A 24,577-nucleotide genomic window follows, 5' to 3' on the forward strand; every position below is an offset into this window, starting at 1 on the left:
CTTAACACCTTAATCCATGCATCTGTTCACCTAGCCCTCCTGCCGAGCAATGACTGAAAAATCGTGGCGCTGGACATCCATAGTTCAATCCAAAGTATTTTCAGCAAGTTCATACAGTTTCTTTTTACAAATCAAAAACAGAAAGATACCAAAAAAGGACAACACAAAAAAGGTAAAACGGGTGTTATAAATATTTTAAAACTATATAAATATATTGGTGCAGTACGTCTGGTTAATTGTTCATATAGTTTGATACTGTGATGGATCATTCCGTCACTGGAAGGATGGTGCCGTTTGAAGTAGGAGGGGACTTCTCATAGCTCCAGAGATCGGTTGAAGATTATTGTGAAGATGGGGGCCAGTTGGTCAGCACAGACTTTAAAGCAAAATGGCAACACACCGTCTGGGCCTGGTACCTCCCTGATCTTTAGTCTGTGAAAGAGAGGATAAGAGAGGAGGCCGGAGGTGTAGTGGGTTCTTGGATGTTGGCTGGGCAGTGGGGATGGTGTGAAAGTGGGCTGATTGAACCTGCAGTAGAAAACATTCAGGCTTGGTAGATTCTAAAATCTGCATGTAGGTTGGGATAAGATGAAGTGATCAAGAGTCCCAAGGCTGCAAGGGGGGACGGAGAGGTATGCATTGTGTATTACAGTGTAGCAGTAGTCTAGTCTAGTGTGTTTATCTCCCTGTAGAGTATTAACTCCAAAGACTCTGAAGACTTTGTAATCACATATCATTTATTAATATATCATCTTTTTTTGTCTCTTTCACAAAATCACAGAATAACTGTGTAGAAGCTCCCTATTTTCTATTTAATATTAAGATAAGACAGTTTCAAAACAAGTTAGATTTTTGTAAATTGTAATCTCTTTTTAATCTCCTCAGTGATTCGTAATTTTTAATCTCCTCAGTGATTCGGCGACAAATGTTGGTACTGTGGCAACAAGGTATTTAAACACAACGATAAACACCCTTTCTGAGTAACTACTCTGTCAGAAAACAAAACAGAAGAGCAGCTGGTGTGTCTGCTCTGCGCCCAACCAAACACACTCTTGTTGTTAAAATAAAAAAGAGTCAACCCAAATTGGAACTGTGATTCCATGCTGCACAGGATCTGAGTAGTTTTCCATCACAGCAGTAAGATCAGTTTGATGAGTTTTAATGTGTATGAGTGACTGTGGCAGTAATTACGCATTGTGAGCCGCTCTGTGCCAAGGCTTCATCTACGTCTAGCACAGGAACGCCACAAACAGTTTTTAGCAGGGTGTAAATGCAACATGTGGCTCAACAATGTCCACAGACTAATACACTATCTGATTTTCTGTCTTATCTATTTTTCCAAGACCATACATAAAGATTAAATACATGTTCTGTGGCGATGTCTTGGATGGTTCAACAATGACAAACAAAATGAAATGGTTTGGTTGAGTTTTCAATGTCTGTTCAAAACCCTTCACTTTCAGTACAAGTACAAATTTCCTGACTCATTGTGAATTTTGAAAACACAATTTTGGATTGAGCCGTTTCTATTTGAAAGGCCTGAGATTCTAATATGTGTCCTCTTAGCGCATTAATTGTCAGGGCTGGTGCGTGCAGGCAGAGGCATATGGAGGACAAAAAATGACTTAAGTATAAATAAATAAATGAATAAATGCGTAAATACACGTATAAATAAATGCTTATATAAAATAATAAATACATTAGGTGTAAACTTATATTAATACATTAAACAGAACATAATTAAATGAATTGATTTCTACATTTCTCTATTTGTTCATTTACTTATGCCTGTATTTCTGTGTCTGTATGTAAATGAGCTCAGGCGGTCCGAACCTCATTCTTGAGCAGGATTGGTCAAGTGGAGGAGCGAGACATAAGCAATCGATCACAGCACTGCTGAATATTGAATAAACATTATAAATTATGAGTATATTTTAACAGGGGTACACTTTCCTCAAGAGAGCTTTATTTTTGAAACCTCACAAAAACATTTACACATGAGTGTATTAAACTGAAGGTACTTAAACGTTACCTCGCTCCCACTGATGGGCTAACCCTTGGAGCCAGAGGAAGAGGCAGCAGAGGACGGTCGGCGCAGCGCGTCAAAGACGGGGCACACATAGGGTTGCCAACTTTCGCAACCCCAAATCAGGGACACTTTCGCTGACAGTGTGGGGGGTGCTAGCGGTCGACGCGGGAGGGGGGGTGCTAGCACAATCTTTTTTTTCTTTGCAGCGCCAGCCTCACTGCTCATTTTAACGTCACAAATTCACAACAACCGGGAGTTTTTTGCGCTGTCATTATCATTATTTTTACTTTTGTGTTGATCTTTTTATTCATGCGAAACAGTTTGGGAAATGAGAATGCAATTCAACACAGATTTCAAATCTATGCTTAATCAGCATTTATTTAACTTCCCCCTGCATCATGCAGCTGGTTACACAGGCATTTACTGGAGTTTGTACAAAGACATCCAACACATTGGAAGGGGGCCTTCAGCGTTGCAGCTGAACTTCAGGGACCAGAACACCAGGCTGACGATGACATCACGGTCCAGTCCAGTTAACTCGAACCTCCATGTGGACCTGCAGTTGAAAGGGTTCAGGTTAAAGGGTCTGTTCAGCCAAAAGTGATGTTTCAGTTCTTATGGTCAACGTTTCTACAAAACTGAGTCATTTTCAGTTAGTTATTTATATTTTAGAACCTTGTTGTAAATATCACAGAATTTATAATTTCATTGGATTCTAGATGAATATGAACAGCTAAGGCATCAGAAAGAGATGGATTACAATCCCAGAGAGCCGATGAATTAATATATAGGGAACAGAGAGGTATGATGTATAATCCTCTCCCTAAAACACTTGTTTGATCACAACATTTAAGTGCCCATGATATGCAGACTAAAAATGTACAGGCCTCTCTGTTAGTTACATTATGCTTCTGATACGTGCACTTTGAAATTAACCTTCCCGAAATTACTAAAAACTTATGTGAGATACGGTTCATCTTTACATTGTCCCATGTAGAAAAGGTCATAGTAAAAATAAAATGACTGAATTAATTTACACCTCTACTGGGTCCTGCTGTGCCTCGTGTTCATGGAGACTCCACAGTTGTGGGGTGGATTGGTTTCCCCCAGTGCTCAGTGGGACTGGTTTCCCTCGATACGTAGTTGCAGCAGGTCCAGCCATCCTGGATAACCTGAAGGTGTTTCTGTACGTGGGGAACAAAGCACCAGTGCAGCATAGAGAGGAGTTTCATTGTCAGGTTGAGAAGGCCTTCTCCCTCAAGGTAAAGATGGAGTAGAAGAGATTAAGTACGCCGTTATAATTGTCTCTCCAGACCTTTTCTATCCTGATGGGGGAAATAAATAATTTAGTCTGCTTACAATCTGTATTAATCTCTTAAAAAAGATAAGATTACTGACTGCCACTTACAATCTACTTTAGCAAAGCTTTAATTCAGACTTCACAATAGAAATAGAAGGTACAGAGCACTGTTGGTATCTCATCTGATCAGAATATGTGCACAAGTAAATAACCAAACAGATAATGACTAATGTCACTTATCTTGTATATGTGTGTGTGGTACATTCAAATGCCCAACCAACATTTGGTATCCAGTGTTGGGATGTTGCTGCAGAATTTCAGTCCCAGTTTCATCCAAATTGTTGTCCTCTAATGGAGTTTATAAGTTGTGGACGTTGGTCATCAAGACACAACAAAAGCAATGTGACCTGACTCACAGTACAAACAGCACACGTTGATCACGAGTCAACATCACTGCACATCACATAAACTGCAGTTTAAAATTGAGATTATTGTTAGAGACTGTGTTCCTCTGTCCTCAGCTATGTGCTGTAGAAATAAATGAAATATAACTAGAGCTTTAACTTGAACCTCCTGCCTTAATACATTTGCCCATATCCATTATACATGCAATTTATGTTTTAAGTTAAACATATTTCCCTTGTTGAATATCTGAATCCAGCACTATCATAAGGGTCAAACTGATGCAATTGTGCTTAATTAAAAAGGTGCAAAATCTGACCACATTCAGCTTCATTTAATCAAGTAATGGGGGATGCAAATTATCTGATATACTAAAGAGTTTATTCCATGGCAACCTTGTTCATAAAAAGTTACCATCAGTAAATATTACGTACATTTGCAAAACAATATAAAGCTACTTTTAAAATATAGTAAATAAAACCAGAAACAAACACTTCACATTATTTCCTTATTCCATACTGCAGCATCCTCCGAACAGCTGCGCCTGTTGCCCCCAAAGGAGAATAAAATATACGATGGACGTCGTCCATCGTCCTCTGGTTCCACATCCATGTCTTCATTGAACTGAGAGAAATCCACCACTTTATCGAGCAGAAACTAAAGCGTGCTTCTCTAAATCATTGCTAACAATCGCAATCAATTTCAAATGGTATGTAAATACCATTTAGCCAAATGCTAACAGCTTCTCCCGAGGAGCTAACTTCAAGACAGAAAGAGTAGACCAGGAGCGATCACACTCCCCTGACCAATCCTGCTTCAGTTTTTTGGACCTCCCACCTCATTAGCATACAGACACACGCATAAATATATAAATATATATATTTATATATTATATATTATATATATATATATATAATGTTTATGACCTTTATTCTCAACTTTCATTTATTTACGTATTTATGACGCGACAACGTACAAGAGACTAACATGGCTTAAATACACAGGGGAGTGGACACAGGTGGAAAGAATCAGACACTGCAGACAATCACATGGAAAGACAAGACAAGGCAGGAAGTGAAGTTAACCCATTGACACTACAAAATAAAACAGGACATGGACAAAACCGTGGCATCCAGAATACAAGAAAGAAGCCTAGTGGATGAAAATGACTCGCGTTTCCCTTTATCTTTCCTGAGCCGCCGTCGTGAGGCAAACCTTTTTGGAACAGAGGGGATTGGTTGCTGACATGCTGCGTTTTATTACCACCATGATCAAATTGTGGTACAAAGGAGAGGAGGGAGATAGAGGGTACAAGGGGAAGCCGGAGAGAGGGAGAGACCAAGGGTAATAAAAAGGCGGGAAAAGTGTATGAAATTGGACTTAAAGCTTTTAATCCTCCTGACAGAAAGAGAAAAGGAGAATCTTAGAGAGTAAGACTAGATATACTTAAAGAAACCCTTGTTATAGAGGAATAAAACACATTTATCTTAGCAGGTTACCCGTATCCCACATTTATGTAACAAGCACTGCCAAGTGTATGATTAAATGTTTGCATGACTGCACCTTGGAACAGGCCGGAGTTGCCTGGTGGAGTCTCACAACTGCTTGCTCCATGAACTTCAAGGCATTCGTCCCAGACTTAACTTGCCTGTGATTGGTTCTAGATGGATCATGGAGAAAAATGTTTTATAGCCATGACGATCCTCAATACCTTTTGGTATCTCTTGTCCGAGTGTTCTTCGTCCTCTCTAGTTTCTGCTCATCACACACACAAGCCTCTCTTTAACTCATCAGCTTGTAGTATACATACCAAGATTCTTCCAGCATACCTTTTGCAGGTTTCTGTTTGAACATACACATCACAGCCAACTCAGAGGATTCGACCTTCTATAAAAACTGTTATTTCTTTCTGCTCTGGGTCCTTGAAAAAGAATCTGCAACGTGGATGCGGAAGACTGGAAATTCTTGGACAATCAAACCAGATTGAGCTTTTTTGGTGGGAGGACTTGAATAGGCAGACGCTAAGCTTTTCAGGAAAAAAAATATTAAATCACGAACAAGTTCTAGTAGAAATACAGAAAAGTATTAACTTGAAAATAAACATGTATGTCACAAGGATAAGCCTTAATATAATTAAATAAAATGAATGAATAATTACATCAATAGGTGGTCTATTATTTCCAAAATCCCAAGTTCTGTCAGCAGCTGTGTTCTGATTTCACAAACACTCTTCAATTCTGGTCTTGTGATGTTGCCGAAGTGAGCCCAGCTGAGGGTTTTACAGAGCTCATCAGCATCTAATCAGATTTCTGGAACAGTTTCCTCTTCTGCGGCTCATACATTTAGTGTGTCCTTATTTGCAAAACAGACAGAAAGCTACACCGCGTCCTCCACAATGCAGTTGCCTTCATTTAAGATCCATTTAATTTATCTAGGATGAAAAATGGTCAATTATCACCCCCAGGTCTACCTTGCAACACTGCTCTAGCGGCTCAACGGACGGCTGTACCAGGAACAACTGCGCCAGAGTCAAAGCCATCCCAACACCTGGCCACTACTCAACTACAACAACCAACAGGCCCACAACCCACAGACACGAGTTAACGACTCACATATCCCGGACGAGCCCCCACCTGTTACACCTCCACTCCGGCTCGGGAGAGGAGGAGGGCTCAACTACCCAAGACCACGCCCGTTGGATGTGGGAAACAGTACACTAAGCACCACGACGCTACTACAATTAACAAAAACACCACCACAACTGAGTACTGAATGGTGGGTTTGTTTTCCACACAATGATCATGAAAAATGACAATACATACCATACCAACAATTCCACACAAATGGGTAGACACGGAATAGGAGGACTAACAAGTAACAAGGCCTGTGGAGTAGGGCGGTGCCAGCGGTCTGTCAAAGCAAAGAAACAAAAAAAAGGACCCTGAGCTTTCCTATTCTTCTAAACCTACCTACCACAAGCTAACCTATCACACCAATTATCTAACTGCTACAATACACTGGGCGACAGCCACTGGCTTCTAACCTAGTGTGCCTAACAGAGGTTTTTCCTACGAGTGTATGTAGACCCCTGGGTATCTTACCTAGCACTGCTCCACGGCGCTCTTGGTAAGTACATGAAACACAGACCTGGGTGTACAAAAGACCACAGTTTTAACAAACAACATAAACCACATATATTTCTAAGTCTCTCTCAATCGCTCTCCCAACACAACCTTCCTCCAAGCTCTCACAAACAAAACAATTTAAAGAGCAGAGCCGCGCTGGATTGGCTGGAGAAACACCTGGCCACGCCCGCATCGTCAGCAGCAACTCACCACACCTGTGAAGAACAGACTGGAACAAAGACACGGGGAGGAGAAAACACAAACAGAGCACATGGCAACAGCCGATTTGAAGAATAATTGTGGTTTCACGACTTCTTTCTAACCATCAAAGGATCAACCCCCCCAACCCCAAAAAAGGAGAAAAAAGTAAAATAAGAGCTGGTGCCAAGTCTTCCTGTTTATCCGTCTTAAGTAAAGCTGAATATTTGACAATATTCCTGCAACCGCTTAAAGTCAGTGTTGGGTCTTGGTGCGCAGACAGTATAACAAATTGCCCACATGGCTTCACGCTGACTCCATATCACAAGGAGTCACATCCCACAGGTGGTTTTGCTCTCATTTTCAAATCTGTGGGAGGAAGGAGTGGAAGTGATCAAAGTGACTCACAAACTCCAAAGGAGCAATCTGCCACACGGACTAGGAGCAGTCTTCTCAAAAATAATGGAAGCATGGTTAAAAGGCTTAAAAGCAAAAGATAATTTCACTGCTCTACCTTTTAGGTTTTGTTTTCGTACCACTACAGCAAGACCCAAAGGAAGAGTACGCTGCTCACACTTTTGCTGCTCATCTCTGGCGAGAGCAGACACAGTGACACAGTCCCAACTGCGTTTCAAACATTCATTATATTACCGACCTGCATAAAACAACAGGAGTCTGCCTGCAAAGTGCCTCTGTCAATTATGCATGGCCCCTAACGGGAGGAGGAGGTGGGGGGGGATTTAAACATTTAACAATAGATACAGGAGAATCAACTAAAGCTCTATCTCCTGAATGCATTTTTTAAACATGTGTTATGGAGGTGTAATTCTTGGCTCTCACATCAGTAAAAGACAGTAAGAGGGAGAGAATTTATTTTGTAACATTAGAAGTCATTTAATTTCCATGTACATTCGGTTTCACCTTTGTTTGAACTTGAAGTACAGTATAATTATTTTTCAGTTGCACTTTATTACAAGTTACAATTTATTACAAGTGGTACCCCCACCCACTGCTATATTATTTAATTCTGGACCGAATATACAATCATAGAAAAGTTGCATTTAAACTTTATTTTCATTTTGATGATTTGTATCACAGCTTGTCATTTAATCTGGCTCAGTTGAGCAATTAGCTATTCCACAGAGACTGTTTCACATCCACAGTGTGGAGGTCAGAGAGAGGCCTTTCAGACTATTTCCCACCAATTCTGCTTTGGCTGTCATTAACAATGAGTTCAATTCATTCATGACATTACAGTAATGGCGGCTTTGAATCCAAATAAGCAGCTGAGAAGACAAATTAAGAATATGCAGAATTTTCTTAAGGGTCAAAATTTTCCCAATTGTATCTATTTGAACCCTTTCTCATGTAGGAATTACAGCAAAACATCCAATATGGATTATTACCAGCCTGCGGATATCGCAATCATCCAAATAAACCATCTGGCACATGAACATCACTGTACGAGAAATACGTCCAAGAAATATTTGCTGCATTATCATTTTCAAATGACCTATGCTAATGGAACACCAACACCATATTATTGCTACTAGATTTGAGGGAATGAGGTACAGTTCAATTACCATCCAAGGAAAATATGATATGAAACCTTATTACAGTGAGTGACCTGTAACAACACAAGGAAATGCTGGAAGTGATAATGACAACTAAAGGTTTGTCAAATTAACAATTCATCTTTGAACTGCGAGAGAGGAGGGGCCGTTGTATTTTTCCGCATTGAGGGAATGAGCTGCTCCCAGAGGTGTGCTAACGGATCACGGCGTGTACCAGGTTGCTCTTATAGCCACCCATACTGATGAGGGGGCCAGTCGCCAAGAAGGGTAATAAAGATGCTTGGCCAGCTGTCCTACAGTTTGCTTGCCTGCAGCTTTACAGTGTGGGGGGCTGGCTCAGGGCCTGGCATTGAGGAGCACTGTAATATTCAAGAAGAGCAATAAAGAGAGAGAGAGAGAGAGATACACAATATCAAAACGTTGTGTTGAAAATGAGCGGAAGGATAGTTGTTTTCTGATTCTTTTTAGGCTTTTGGTCATTTTCTTATGAATATTTGTTTCACACCCTGGGAGTATTAGAAGACTTGGCACTGCGCCCTTGCATTGGATATATTGGAGCACACCCAAAAGACCTGCGATGTGCAACATCAGAGAAATTATTTCGGTAATCAAAAACATGAGATTTAATCAAGACACTGTAACCCAGTTTCTCCAATTTTGCCAAATAACAGAAAAGTTTGTCCTCCCCTTGGCGTTCGCTCAAGATGAATGTATCCAGAGGTCTTGTCTTCAGGCAGTTGACTTGAATCCTAAATCTAGAGCCGTGTTTACTGCTGTGTATAAAAGATCAGAGCAGGTGTAACACTATTTTATTATCAGTTCATATTGTAGAGAACCATATTAATATCTTAGAACAGTATGCAAGGACCCAGCGGGTTTTTGATACATTGGTGGGATGTTCTGTACCTTTAAGCAGACAGGCTGGACAAATGAGTTTGAGGGATTGATGTGTGTGATTCATAGAGACAAGCTACAGTAGAACAGAAGATAGATCATATATTTTTTGATGTATGTCAGTATCTTTGCAATGATAAAGATGGATTGATGATTGAGGAGAGGAGATACGCCTTCACTGGTACTCTTAGCATTATTGTATGAAAAAAAAGCACGACACTATTCATGTAACTTTTTCAAACATTATTAAAACTGCGCAGGATTTTAGAACATGCAACATTTTACAAACGGCGCCCCAAACACCATCTTCTCTTCTATCCGCAAGCACTGTTAAATAAAACTTTAAAATGCAATTCCTTCAACAGACAACAGCCAGCATTACAAGGTAAAGATATTCATCAACTACATGGAAGTTTAAGGCATTCCATATAATCTGTTCAATGCTTTTTTTGCAAGAAGTGACTACAAAAGTAGTAGCTTAGTACCATCTAAATCTGAATAAGACTGGTAGGCCAAGATGTTACAAATAACTTTCATGAGCTAAAAAACACACTGTGAAAGGGTTAAAGTTGCAAGACCAAAATATGGACCAATTACAAGTTTGCCACGCCCCAAAGCATACTGTGAGGATTTGTGTAGTTGTTTGTTGTTGTTTTCGTCTCTCCTCCTCCCCTTCTCTGTTTCCCCTTGCAGGTGCACCTGCACTCAATCCTAATCATCCCCACTATAAAGATCTGGTCCACTCAACAAGCCGGCGCCAGATTATTCCATAGATCTTGAACCTCCGTGTGCCTCTTCGCTCGGCTGTCATCCTAGCCTCTCCGTGGATCCTCCAGCCAGCCTGCACCTGCCTAACTAGATTTTCCGCCATTTTGAATTTAGTGAGAAACACATTTTTGGCAATTTCTCCTAAACGCTTTGATTGTCACGAAACCATCGGTGGATCATTATTGGGTCAATGGCTAATTAACTTCGCAAGGGGTGTGGCTTAATCTGGCAGATTTTTAACTTCCAAATGACTTGGCCTGCCCTCACCAAAATTATAGTATGTGTGGACATTGAAGCCCTGAACACAGCCTAATATTTTCATAATTTTTGAAGAATAGGGGGCGCTGTAATTAATGGTTGAAAATCTGCCTTTTTGGCCTTTTCTCATGATTTCTTACAGTTGTAAAAGACCAAACTCCTCCCACGGATTAAATCTGATTCTTTTCAAAATCGTGCAGTGTGAACCCCTGAACACACGCAAATTTTTTCAGAATTTTTGAAGATTAGGGGGTGCTGCGTTCAATCATTAAAGATGTGCCTTTTTGGCATATTTTCATAATTTCTTACAGTTGTAAAAGACTGAACTCCTCCCAGGGATTAAACACAATTCTTTTCAAATCCATGCAGTGTGCTCTTGAGACCTTGGCCTCTAAAAGTTGCATTATGCCGGAAGAAATATTAAACTATGTGCGTAGGGCGCAGATTTAAAAAAACACTTATTAAAAGAATTCGAAGGAGGTTCGGTCATGTATGGCATTTTGAGAGGCTTTTATTTGGGGATGGAACATCAGAATGTCCTGGTTAGCCATAGGTGTCACCTTGGGGATGTCTACTATACACCCGAAGTGGAATGGTCATGAAAGTATTGATTGTTTTCTTTTAAACCTAATCTGAAAATGACCAAATGTAGTCTGGTGACAGATTTTGAAGGAAATTGGCATATATATGGTCTACTGAGAGGCTTCTATTTTCGACTGGTACATCAGAATGCCCTGGTCATCACCAAGTCACACAATGTTGTCATCACAATCTACTCAGAAAGAATGTCATCTTTGACAATGTTCACGATAGACTGGTGGAAACATGAACTAACACCACTGACTTGCGAACGCCACGGGCGTCCTCGACCGCATTTCTATGGTTTGGCCAGTGCCCCAACGTGCAAGAAGTAGCGAGGACCCGTCCAATCTTAATTTTAAGATTCTAGTTTTTTTCATGTCACAACAGATTTCAAAGCTAGTCAAGGTTCTGCTGTCATCCACACAGATTTCTGCTGCCATCTGGTCATACATTTCAGTGGGTAGGTGACATAATACTCACGTGGGTTTAGAGTTTAAGTGCCTTCAACTAGAGGCTATAAATGGTGTTTTGACCGTACCCTATATCCTATTCAGCTGAACCTGTTAGGATAGGGATATTTCAGGGTATATAGATTCATGGCTGCCATACTCAACAACTTAAAATATTGAGTTCTTTTGAAACATTGGTTTTACATGCTTTGTTCATTTCAAAACTGCATTTACATTGTCTGTGACTAACAAAGTCACCCATAAACACACATTTAATGGTTGACTGATTTCTCCAAAGCATTTATACAACTACTAGGATTAACACTGTTATAGAATATTGTTCATTATAGTACATTTAATGCAGGTAGGTATTGATCCAACCTGCTGTGGTGGTGGGGTGTGGTAAGATCAGCTGTAGGGGAGTGAGAGCACAGGAGTTGTTCAGTGAGCGACGCAGGTAAGTGGACGATGAGCGCAGCTGATCCGACATCCCGACTGATTATAAAAGCGAGAGAGAGAGAGAGAGAGAGAGGTTTAAAAGAATCCTTTATTCCACTCTTCCCATGGAGTCAGAACATACTTTAAACCATACAAGTAAGAAAAAACACCAACAACATAACCATCCTGCTCTAACAAGCAATAAAAAACACAAAACCAAAAAAAAGAGGACAGAGTAGAAAGTCACAATTCTACTATGTAAAAATTCAGCACCAGTTCAGCACTAACACCCACTGATTATAAAATGCTCCATCCAGATGGTAGCCCATCTCTCCCGGAAGGCCTGCATGTCGTCCACAGTCTGGTAGTAGGCATATTACACCCTGATTCGGGCTTTGAGCAGTCCCTTCATCACCTTCACCAGGTCTGCACTACCGGCACCCCTGGCCCTGTTTTTTCGAGTCAGCCAGATGGTCAATTTGGCAGAACCAGACAGAAAGTTCATCAATGTGTGGACAGCCTTGTCATTTTTGCGGTACTTCGGACCGAAAATAAATAAAACAGGAGAAAAACCCTCTCCAAGAACCTGAAACCATCCCTTCAAAAGTTCAGCCTGGGCCAAGAAAATCGGTCCACCTCGACTCTTTTAACTCCACCAGAAAGCGCAAGTTAACAACCTTCACGCAGGTTTCATATATTGTTTTCTTCCTTGCCATCTGAAACGTGTCCAGGCGAGGGGTTGTGAATGTTAGCAAATCGTTTTCTTCCCCCTTGCCAGTCCCCCACAGCTGGGGCAATGGGCTGTACTCGCCCTCTTCATCCCACTGGTCAGACAGAGCACTATTTCTTGCAGCTGCTCTCAGGTATTGTGGCAGCGCATTGCAGACCTCCTCTACTAATTTGTTGGTCAACCTGACAGACGTGATGTTGGTGTTTTGTCTGAACGCGACCATGGCCGGTGCTGTTGAAGCCATCTTCAGTAAGTGTCCCAACTTGGTGCAGCCTGCTTCTCTTAGTCTCGTTCGCATGCTGGCAGACTGTAGCGTTTGGGTCCTTATGAAGCTGTTGAAGAACAACGGCTCCTCCAACAGCCACACGCCCGGAGTCTCATCAGCTTCATGTGAGATACTAAGGCTGCGTCTCATTTCTCTGTCTTACCCCTTCCCCTTCCCCTACCCCTTCGTCTGTGTCTTCCCCTTGCCCCTCGATACCGAGAGAAAGGGGGTAGGGGTGAGAACGTTCCTCTAAGAAATGAGACACCACTCGATAACTGGTTGCGTCATCATCCCTTGCCGCTAGCTGGCTGCTACGTCAACAGAGGCGACAAGTGTTGACATAAACGAAGATGCCGTCGTCTCAGGTCGTGATATCGATTGCCTGGGTTCTCTTTATCTTTGCACGCTTGGGTGCCATCAGTCAAAGACATAGAAGAAGACGATTGTTTCTCAGACGACAATATGAATTGTCATATAGATAGCTCAGCTCGACAAATAGCGCATAGCTGCGAGCTAGCGGTTTACTACCGATTCAAAACAAAAACATTACAATTAAAACCACTTGAACATTTTATTAAAAGGATCATAAAACACGAGTGTCATAATTATAATATCAATTAAACTGCTGAAAATACTTACATTTGTGCGACTCCTTCACAGTTCGACGTTCAGCCATAAAAAAAACTTGATGTCGGCACTTTTGAGAAATTCCTACGTTGTTAACTGTTACCCCTCTGTTTCAAGTGTGGTCCTCCGCAAACTTCGTTTCAAGGGCTATGTAGCCCTACGCCTTGGCCCTAGCCCTTAATCAAAATGAGAATTGAGACACCACTTCCCCTCACATGAACGCGCAAAACCGAGGGGGAGGGGTAAGGGGAAGGGGTAAGACAGAGAAATTAGATTCACCCTAAAAACCTGCCAGGCCTGAAGAACGGAGCTGTAGAATGGCGTCAGCCCGGCCAAGTCCACTCCCTCAGCGTGTAGCATGAAGAGCTGCTTGTCATATTCCAAACGTCCAGCTCTCCTCAGCAGCAGTCGAGCAGTGTTCATCCAGCTTGGGTCACAGCCATATAGCAGCTTCTGTGCAGTCCGGAGTCTGCAATCCTGGACTGGATATCAATAAGACCCTGTCCTGCCTCTGCCACCGGTAAGTAGAGAGCTGCTGCACGTACCCAGTGATGGCCGGACCAGAAAAAGTCCACAACAGACCTTTGTATTTCTGCTATAAGACCTCCTGTTGGTGTTGTGCAATAAGCGCAATAAGCCTGTGCCAAAGAGTTGAGGCAACCAAGTTGTTAGCAACCAGAACTCTCCCCCTATATGACAGCTGGGGAAGTAACCATCGCCACCTAGCAAACCGAGCACACACCTTCTCCTTACTTCCCTCCCAGTTCTTTTTCTGGTAGTCCTCAGAGCCCAAAAACACACCCAACACTTTTAGTCCTTCTTTCTCCCACTGAAGCCCCCCGGGCAAGTGAGGCACTATCTGCTGTCTCCACTGTCCCACCAACAACGCTTCAGATTTTTCCCAATTCACCCGTGCAGTTGAAGCCTTCTCATAGAATGACAAACCATCCCGTAGGCTAAGGACATCTCTCTAGTCCCTTATGAAGATATTTACATCATCAGCATACGCGGACACAATGATGGGACGACAAATGTCGAAGGATACAGGCAGTGACAGACCCCCCCCAGCCTTTCCTGAAGCCATCTCATTCACTGCAGCTCCTCCAGCGTCAGCGCTCTGTCCAGCGTCGCCCTCTCAGCTGGGTTGAGCTGCGGAAGCCCCTCCAGTAGCTCCTTCCCGCTGTCTTTGCAGCATTGCTCTTCCCCAAACAGAGCAGTGTAGAAACCTACGGCATGTTTCCTCATCTCCCTCTGGTCCGTAGTTATCCTACCTCCTGGGAGCTTCAGGCAGGTCATCTGCTTCCTCTGTGCTGTTGATCTTTCAACAGAAAAACGAGCTTGGGCCATCCATGTCTTTTAACTGGAGAAAACACAATCTTACCAGCGCTCCCTTCCCCCGCTCTTGTAGGAAGGAGCTCAACTCCAACCGCTTCTCCTTCAGCAGCTTACTCACACTGGGATCCGGGACGCTCTGGCAGCCTTCCTCGATATTTTGTATGCTGGCTTCAAGGTTCTTAACAGCAGCTTTTATTTTCGTTGTTGTATTTGAGGTGTACTGCTGGCAGAACACACAGATCTGTGCCATTGTTTCAGGGAAGTAAACTTTGCTTTTTCAGTTCTCCATTGCTGCCAAAGAGCCCCAAAACTCTGACAAAAAGTACTGTCCTGCAGCAGTTTGTTATTAAAGTGCCAGTAAGTGTTTGTCCTTTCGCCTGGTGTGGTTATCAAGCCTACACTGACGAGGTGGTGATCGGAGAAACCAACTGGGCTGATGGTACAGTACTTTATTCTAGGACTGAGACTATGAGAGATATATATTCTGTCCAGTCTAGCTGCCTTTATTATATCGTCGCCAATTCTAACAAAGGTGTACTGCCTGTCTTGTGGGTGTTTCACCCTCCATGTGTCCATCAGACCTAAGTGTGTTATGATACTTCGGAGGCTCTCAGCTGACGCTGGGTGTGGTTCCTCATAATTCCTGTCCGTAGTAAAATCTAGGGTGCAGTTAAAATCTCCTCCAATGATTAGTTGCTCCGGGTTGCAGCTCTGCAACTCATTTTGCATCATAGTAAAAAGGCGGACTCTTTCTGGCCCCTGATTTGGTGCATATATATTTACAAGGCAGTAGACAAAGCCCTTTATCTCTGCCGTTACTATCGGCAAACGGCCCTTCACCACCTCCTTGACAGACAAAACTGTTGCATTAGCTGCTGATCTAAACATCACCGCTACTCCACAACTGAAATTGGTGCCATGGCTTAAGGTGCATGAGCCCTGCCACCATAAACCCCAGTCTACCTCATCTGATGGAATAGTATAAGTTTCTTGTAAGAATAGGATGTCCAATCTTTTCTGATTTGCAACTTCCACTATTAGTTCTCTCTTCTGCTTATCCCTTCCACCATTGATATTTAGTGATCCCAAATTGATACTCTGCATAGAAAAATCAGAGAATAGGAGGAGTCAGTACAAGAGAAAAAACATATAGATAAGTTAAGATAAATAGTTTTCTTGGCTCTACCAACCCTTTACTTTCCCTTCTTTGCCTTTCTCAAAATCGTTCGTCTAGCCGGTCAAACCCCACCTCCCTCTGCACCACCCCAGCAGATCTTGTCAGTGTCGCTGAAGTAGTCTCCCACTTTGACAGATTTTTTGAAGGTTACATCCAAAAAAGTATTTAATTCTTCTAGTGAATACAGATGAGTTCCTTTTAAGGATGTTTCCATATCGACGTCATCGGGGACAGCAGCCCCGCCCCCGGACCTTTCCTCTGAGCCGACTGCGCCGTCCGCGGGAGCCTCCGCCCCTCCCTGCTGCCTATGCGGACACGTGAAACGCTTGTGTCCTACGTCTCCACACTCAAAACATTTGACCTGTCCCGAGCTTGCGTACAGCATGTACAAACCCTCCCCATGTTTCACCCTAAAAGACACCTCCAGCGCTTGGGTGGATGTGTCCAGGAACATGAAAATCTGACGTCTTATAGGGACACCGGACACGGTGATCCGCGTGGAGGGAACCGAGAGTGGGGATACCTGCACAAAGCTGTCTCTGATAAATACGCCACTTTCCAGAGGTGTGGACTCGAGTCATGTATTTGATGACTTGAGACTCGACTCGACAAAACGTACAAAGACTTGCAACTCAACTTGGACTTTAACATCGATGACTCGTGACTTCACTTGGACTCGAGCCTTTTGACTCGAGAAGACTTGCTAATTCACATGAAAACTGGGGGAAAACATTTTCACACGGCCGCGCCGCTGTTTATCTGCATCTGTCAAAAAAATGTGCGCCACCTGTATGCAAAGAGCGCGCGCTGCCTGCACGACATCCAATCACTGCAGTCCATTTGACCGTATCAACCAGACAGCTCGTTCATGGTTACAAAAATCGGAATTTTTGAACCCGGATTCATACTCCGATGGAAATCCTCGCCAACATTATGTCAACATCCGTTTTAAAGTACTGTAATGAGCTGAGTTAATGTTATTAGTTAATCAGTTATGCAGATGTTGCATGTGTTCACGTTATGCTCTGTTACCAGCTGTAGTTACGCGAGACAACCCGAGTTTTGGGGGGCCGTGTATGCGGAAGTGTTCGTTCGGCGTGGTGACGGCCAACAGTGACCGAAGTTGAGTTGTTTTATATAAATAAATGCACCGGAGTTGCAAGCCAGTCATCGCCTCCTTATTTACGCTGCAGCATTGGGGTGAGCGTTACAGTACTATAACACAGTCGATCCACCATTACCCTTCCCTTCGTAGTCTAGGTCTGTGAGGCAGCGCACCATCACCCAGGGTTCCCCGTCCCCACTATAATAAGAGGACTTGAAATGACTCGAAACTAAATTGGTAAGATTTTGGAGTCGACTTGAGACTTGTTGGCTTTGACTTTTGACTCGACTTGGGACTTGCCTCATCTTCGACTTGACTTAACTCGGGACTCGAGGGCAACGACTTGAGACTTACTTGTGACTTGCATAACAATGACTTTGTCCCACCTCTGCCACTTTCTACCAGATTGTGGACATAAACCTCGTTCGCCACGAACACAACAACACCTTTATTCATCCTCGACGCGAAGGACAGCTTGTCATGTCCCACCTGCTCTCCAACCGGCAGCAGCACCTCTTCCACCGACACGCTGCTGTCCGGCGGGACTAAGCGGACTCCCTGCCGGATTGACTGGCGGGGCGTCTCGGAGGACGCCATCCTCCCGAACAACGTAGATAAACACTAATAGCTGTTTTCTGTCTTACCTGATCATGTGTAGAAAAACGAGCAGAGAATAAACCCAAAACGTGGAAGCACATTCAAACTCGCCGCCTTCACCACGCACTCTCACAGCCGACCGGAACCAGAGAGAGAGAAAAATAATTCTGAATTTTGAATTCTCTAATCCCACGAAAAAGAGCTTCAAAATTCTTCCCTGCTTAGCTCCTTTAGCATAGGAACCACTGGACCATCTTTTACGAAAGAAAAGGAGATAATTACGTCCCACGATTCCTTGCAGCAGCATATTTAAATAAGGACGCATCATTGTGCCATTAACGACAACTAACAAACATTACAGAGAAAAGCAGGTAATCTAAGTAACAGTTAGCATTACTCATTTAATAAAGTTATACTTCGAACCTGGTCGCTTATGTAGTCTGCATGACTCCGCACTGTAACAACACATGGACAAAGGAAATGTCAGATGCATTTTGTAGTCCATCTTTGGAAAAATTGTAGTTTAGCTGCTGCAGGCTTGCGCCGGAAGTCGCATCGTAACAAGGTAACTTGGTGAAAGTGGAGATGGATTCCCTAAACACCATGGTTTTCTTTTCCTAAATCCTTATGAATTTTCCTAACCTAATCTTTCCTTTACCCACAGAGGTCAAAGAATAGTGTTTAGGATGGGGTTGGACAGTAATTATTTTTAAAATTCAAATCCAACCTAGGATTCTGCCGATAAAGGAAAATAAAAAGTATGAAACTGGAACCATACCGTGTGTAGTCTGTGTCCAAAAACCTGCAAGGTAGCTCAAATTTGGCTAGATATAACACTTAATTATGATTTGTGCAAAATCATTGGAGCTTGGCTGTGTCCTGCAACAGGATGAACCATAGGATAAACCAGGGGGAGGGATGCAACAGGATGAACCATAGGATAAACCAGGGGGAGGGATGCAGAGGTTGGATATGACCTATTCCCCCCTAGAGCTGTGCTGAAGATGAGCAGGACTTTGCTGCTGATTGGAGTCCAGCGTTGGGTACTGGTGCATGCTGAAATTAAGATTTTTTTTTTTTAATGTGATAGCACACAACCCGCTGATCAGTATAAACCAGAGGGATATTTGAAATCATGGTAAATGCAGGATTTATGAATACATTTCAAATCAGCCTAATATAATGTATGCTTTCAGAAACTCTGTGCCATAAGATTACCGTTCCAATTGCTAACCAATTTGGTAAGGTTTAGGAAACACAACAATCCAGGTCAGAAAAAGATCATGTTTTATATTAGATGATACTACTGCAACGTGATGAAACAACCCAACCCAGAATAATAACACCGCACTAGGTGGACTTTCTAACACAACAGTATATAACCAGCATAACATAGTTGCTTAACAACAAATGCAACATTAACATTTATACTTGATTTCACCCTCCCCCAGGACTCTGCTGTGTTTGCCTGACCCATCCTGCCCACCCTTACTGGATATCCTGCTTGCACACCTCCGTATAAGATCACATAACTTTCAATAATGGTTGCCTGACATACTTCCTGCGTGCATTCATGTTGTGCTTCGTCACTTGCTTGACCTGATGAAGCAAAGAAAAGAAAAAAAACACTGCCACCATTGGCATTGTATTTGGGATACAATGACAGGATTACAAAATGTATATTACACCACCTCCCTTTTATCCTCATGTGTACACTCAATATGAGGCTAGAACCAGCAGTCAGCCGGCTTAGCACAGAGACTCAAAGTATGGGAAAACAGCTTTACACAAAACACTGTCTGCTAGTATGTTTTTGCTTGGTACAGGGATTTCCTTCGCAGGACATCATGAACTTATTGGTGTCTTACTGGTCATGAGCTAGATGCTCTCCCCCATGTCACAACTTTTACACAAGCTCCATAAGCATATGCGTAAAAAGATATGTGTTCTGATATTGTACATCCATTTAGAACAGGAGGGTGCAAATACTTTAGGAAGACAAAGCATAACTCGGGTAAAAAAAAGAGGATGAGGATCACGCAGCTGGAAGAAATGCGAGGGGCGTTATATGACAAACCAAGAGCTGCTTAGTGCCAGACTGCCTGGCTCTGAAGGATGGACTGCGGTGGCAGGTTAACACTTCTCCTACACCGGCAGTATCAACCATCCACAGATGGACACGGCAAGGAGAAAAAAAGAAGGGAAGATGTCTGAGCTCCCAGTATGACCGGGGGGAGAAAAATAAATTAAATATTTCAACTAGATTTAAACTGGGTGAGATCGTCATGACAATGTTACCTGCAAAGTTGTTTTTGACATTTACTTTTGAACTCAAGCATCATCGTGCCAGCATTAAAACTACGCCCTATAAAGAAAATGCTTTTACATTGAAATTTAATCAACACTTTTAATTGGAAAAGTGTGGACAAAAGGCGGTATAAAGATATTAGGAGCTTGACATTGAACACAATTTCAAGAGTCACTGTTTGGAGTTTCCTTTTCAAATATGTAGCACACAGCACACAGTTTGTTGCAACTTCTAGAAGTACTCCGTCTGGTTCAGACATGCACAAACTGTGGATTTAAAGACCAAGATTTCAATAAGCGATTTATCAATGTTCATTTTTAGGGGTGTCAACTTATCTCAAAAAGTCATCTGGTCATTTTTTGAGTTACAGATGTCTCATTTATGATTTAAACAATGGCGTCTGAATCTGAAGGTTGTATTCACGCAGTTTCACTGGGATGTCCAATATGCTTCAAAGCTTAACACTTTGTTGTGACTGAAAAAAACAGACTTTTATTATTTACAACTAAATGCCCCCACTTTCTGCGACAGGGTCTCCTCACTTTTACCATAGTGTGGCTTGTATGTACATACCCTGCCATGCTTTTAAATACACATTGCGAAACAAATACGCCTAAATTGGGCACAAAAGCGTTAGTACAGTAGCCCCTGAGACTTAATGGCAGCTAACACCACACTGAAAGAGGCAAATGGTGTACTGCTAAAACATTGTTCCAAATGTCAATAGTGCAATCTAAAAAAAGATATTTCTGCATTTGTGGTGACTTATATTTCTTCATTTTAATGACACACACATCCTCGTCTAGTCTTTTTGTTTTCAGTATGACCTGTTGGAAAGGATAAGTGGCTGGCATTAGTTCAAGAATCCAAATATGTTTTGATAAATATTTAGTGATAATGTGTCATGTCAAGGAAACTGTGTTAGTCAGGTTGTCTTGTGTCTGTCTCGTGAGTTCCTGTTTTATTTTGAAAATGAACCTTCCTCTTGTTTAGGGCAACTTTCCCCTTTCCCTTCTGTGTCGGTCTGATTGTCTTCCCTGCCCCTGATAGCTTTTCTACGATTTCTCCGCACCTTGTTTAGGCTCGCTTTTTTGACAGCTTTTTCCCAGCGTATTGTTTGTTTTAGATCCCTTTTTGTTCTTTGGTTTAGTGTAGGTTTTCTCCTCAGCCACGAGTGATTTTCATTTCAGCGGCTCTTGCCCTTTTGTCAATAAACTTTTGTTTTTTACCCTCGTCTAGTGAGTCGTGCGTTTGTACAGGGCCATTGTCCGGTCGTGACATAATGTAATAATAACGGATCGTTGATCAATACAGTACAATACATCAAAGACGTGTTACAAAATATAAACATTTTAGTAAAGTGTAATATGAATAGTTTGTAATTGAATTATTAGAATTAATGTTATTGTTAGATTTTATTACTCATTACTATATTATTTTATTGTATTATTAAAAAATAATAAGAAATATTAATATTAATAATATCCATCAATGGGGTAGTTATTATTATTAATAATAAAAACTACCCTACTCAGATTATGTCACCACAGTGCTTGAGTGCCCATGATGCGTCAGAGCCTGAAGTGGGTCATGGTATCTCATTTCTTATGGGTTGTCAAGCATTGTCTCACTTTTCAGCACTATGTCAACTATCTGTGTGCAAATACATGGATTAGATGTAGGAGAGTCTCAGTCCTCTCCTTTCATCCTCTTCCTGCCATTTGAATGTGCTTCTTCCGTGATCTCTCTCCACTGCTGGACGAGATAAATTGAGTTGCTGGCCCGACGCCATACCTGACACTCAAGCCTTATTCTGATTCATGTTAAACCAAGTCTACCTACGGGTACAAGTAAAAGTAACCTAACCGAAATTATGGAAAGAGAAAAGGGAAACCCCCTTTTTTTATGTGGATTAAGTGAAACACAGGACCTTAACTAACAAGTCTAGACAGATAGCTTTCCATTACTGCTCCATCAAATCACTACCCGCACACTCCACTCTGCATCTGCCAAGCTGCTTGTTCCTCCCTCACTGAGAGCAAAACACTCGACAAGATTACGACTCCTTGCTGTCCTGGCTCCTAAATGGTGGAATGAGCTCTCTGATGACATCAGGATGGCAGAGAGTCTTTACATCTTCAGCCGCAAACTAAAGACCTCTTGTCACAACCCGGCTCATGGAAAGTGACAAACAAGGGAGTCCACACGTTGACTTAAAGAAATAACAAAAGTTTTATTTGAGAACTAACAACTAACTGTAGCGCCCCCTAGCTGTCCTGGCTTTGTTAAAGGAGTGCGCTGCCCGAATTCTTAACTATTTAATTTATATAATCAATACTAGGTTACTACACTGTTATCCCTATTATTTTAGCACCTTATCACACCAATTATTTAGGAAGACATACCACGTACACAATAGAATACATTTAACCTTTTACTTGACATGGGATTCACAAATACACATAAAATAACACTCAAACATTAGGCTTCTGTCCAACCATTATTTATCTAAGCCGGCAGGTAACTAACTAATATACATAAACCAAACGTGGGTACCCAATCAATTGTCCACTGTACGGTGCAGGCCTGTTGCGCGGGGGAGGGAGCGGGGAAGCCTCCTAATAAGAAAAATGGCTACTTCGCGCCAAAGTGCCCCCCGAAAAGGAAACACTCACTCGTCCTCCTCACGGTGTTGGCGAGTCGGAATCGGGGCTGTCGTCGCAGACGTCCGTAGCGGTGTTGGTTCCTCCGGATCCGCGAACCGATGGTTAAAAGAGTGGCCGGGTTGGATACTCTCTCTCCCTCTCGTGCAGGTCCGGATCTCCCAAGCTAAAGCCTGGCTCACTCCGCTATTGCCGCCGCGGTCCTATAAACGGCGCGGATCTCTATCCGAGATCCGTTACACAAAACAAAACCAACGTAGCGCAAATCGTGCAGATATTGCTGTCTTTTCTAGTGGAGAGTCACTCGCCGTTCCGCTCGTCAATCCCTCTACTATCTCACTTTACGCTGTCTTGTTGTTGTCCGTCATCCTTCTTCGTATCCCCTTCTTCTTCTCTCCTCTTTTCTCGTGTTTTTCCTTCTTCTTCTTCTCTCCCTCTTTTTCGTCCCTCTTCCTCTTCTTCTTCTCTCCCTCTTTTTTGATTGGAGTACTATCCCTTCAATTAATACAATGTTTAAACATGCTCAACATTAACTACAATAACAAACACACAAATAAAATACAATCATTCCAAGATACAACCCAATTGGCCATAGGGCTACATAACAAAAGAAAGTTAAGTCTATGAATTTAGTTCCTTGGAGTCCTTTGTTCATTGGACAAGTTAATAGAAAATAAAATGTTCAAAAAACTAACTTTTTGTCTCTGTAAGTGTCACCATCTTCGGCCTATATATGATTGATAATAAACAGTTGGGGATATCACACAATATATGAATATATACAAATAGAGGCATTGAACTGAAGTCACTGATGGTAGTAATATCCAAACAGTAATTCAGTGTTATTGTTGTTGTATTGCTTTGGAGAAATGGCAGGAATCCATGTGTCTCCTCTTGTTCGTCACACTAATGTCAGATGACTAGTTTCTTTCTTTTCTCTTCACCCTGCTTCATATGAAAGGAATAAAGTTCATGCTTCTTGCTCCTACAGAAGGCTTACAATGTGTATCCCTCCGTTACCAGTGCTCAGGTCCTATGTGCATCCTCTGATGGCACTGCAATGATATTGCCTCTCCATTCCTAACTTTTTCTTTTATGATTCCCTCTGTCTAATGTTGGCTTGTTCACTTGCTCTTGACTTCCCGTTAATGCTGTTATGTATGCTGTGGCGAGCCTCCTGCACATGTTTGTGCCTCTGTGTGTTCTCTGCAGATATATTGGCCTTTGAGCTGAGAGCAACATGCAACCCTAGGGTGAGCTGGTGAGTAGAAGCGAGGAAGAAAAGAGGGGGCTGGCGAATGTTGGTTTGGGGACATAGTCAATTGAATTTCTTATATTATGGTCTGACATCAAAGACTTTTGGTAGATGACACAGGACGAGTTTTGGCCTGAAATGGACCTGTACATTTTAAGCTACCATTATTATGATTCACATCATTTGTTGAGAAAAACCAAGTCTATAATAATTTTCTATTAACTTATTTTGTCATGTCATGTAGCCAGTGCTAAATGTGAGTATAATGTAGCATGCAATCCTGCTTTAGAATAAGATCCTTGTTAATATGAAGGCATTTCAGATAGAGCACAGTGCATGGTTTCAAATGTAAATTTATGTAGTTTGAGCGTTTTTTAATTTGGGACCTTATATAATATTTTTTATAGTATGTGAGAGGTAAATATTATATATTTTACATTATACAGGATAAAGACAATGCAGCTATAAGTTGTGCATTATACAAAATTGAAGAGTCCT

General features: G+C 42.1%; 1 long non-coding RNA gene across 1 annotated transcript; it reads right to left on the reverse strand.

Moving 5' to 3' along the window:
• Positions 1–589: 589 nt before the first annotated feature.
• Positions 590–23,409, reverse strand: LOC134124411 (uncharacterized). The gene is made up of 3 exons (XR_009955859.1): positions 22,837–23,409; positions 3,069–3,213; positions 590–2,585 (listed from the first exon to the last, which is right to left on the reverse strand). It is a non-coding gene; the product is annotated as an uncharacterized LOC134124411 (long non-coding RNA).
• Between the last annotated feature and the right edge of the window lie 1,168 nt (positions 23,410–24,577).

The sequence above is a fragment of the Pungitius pungitius genome, chromosome 2 (genome assembly GCF_949316345.1).
Source record: "Pungitius pungitius chromosome 2, fPunPun2.1, whole genome shotgun sequence".
Classification (NCBI taxonomy): Eukaryota; Metazoa; Chordata; class Actinopteri; order Perciformes; family Gasterosteidae; genus Pungitius; species Pungitius pungitius.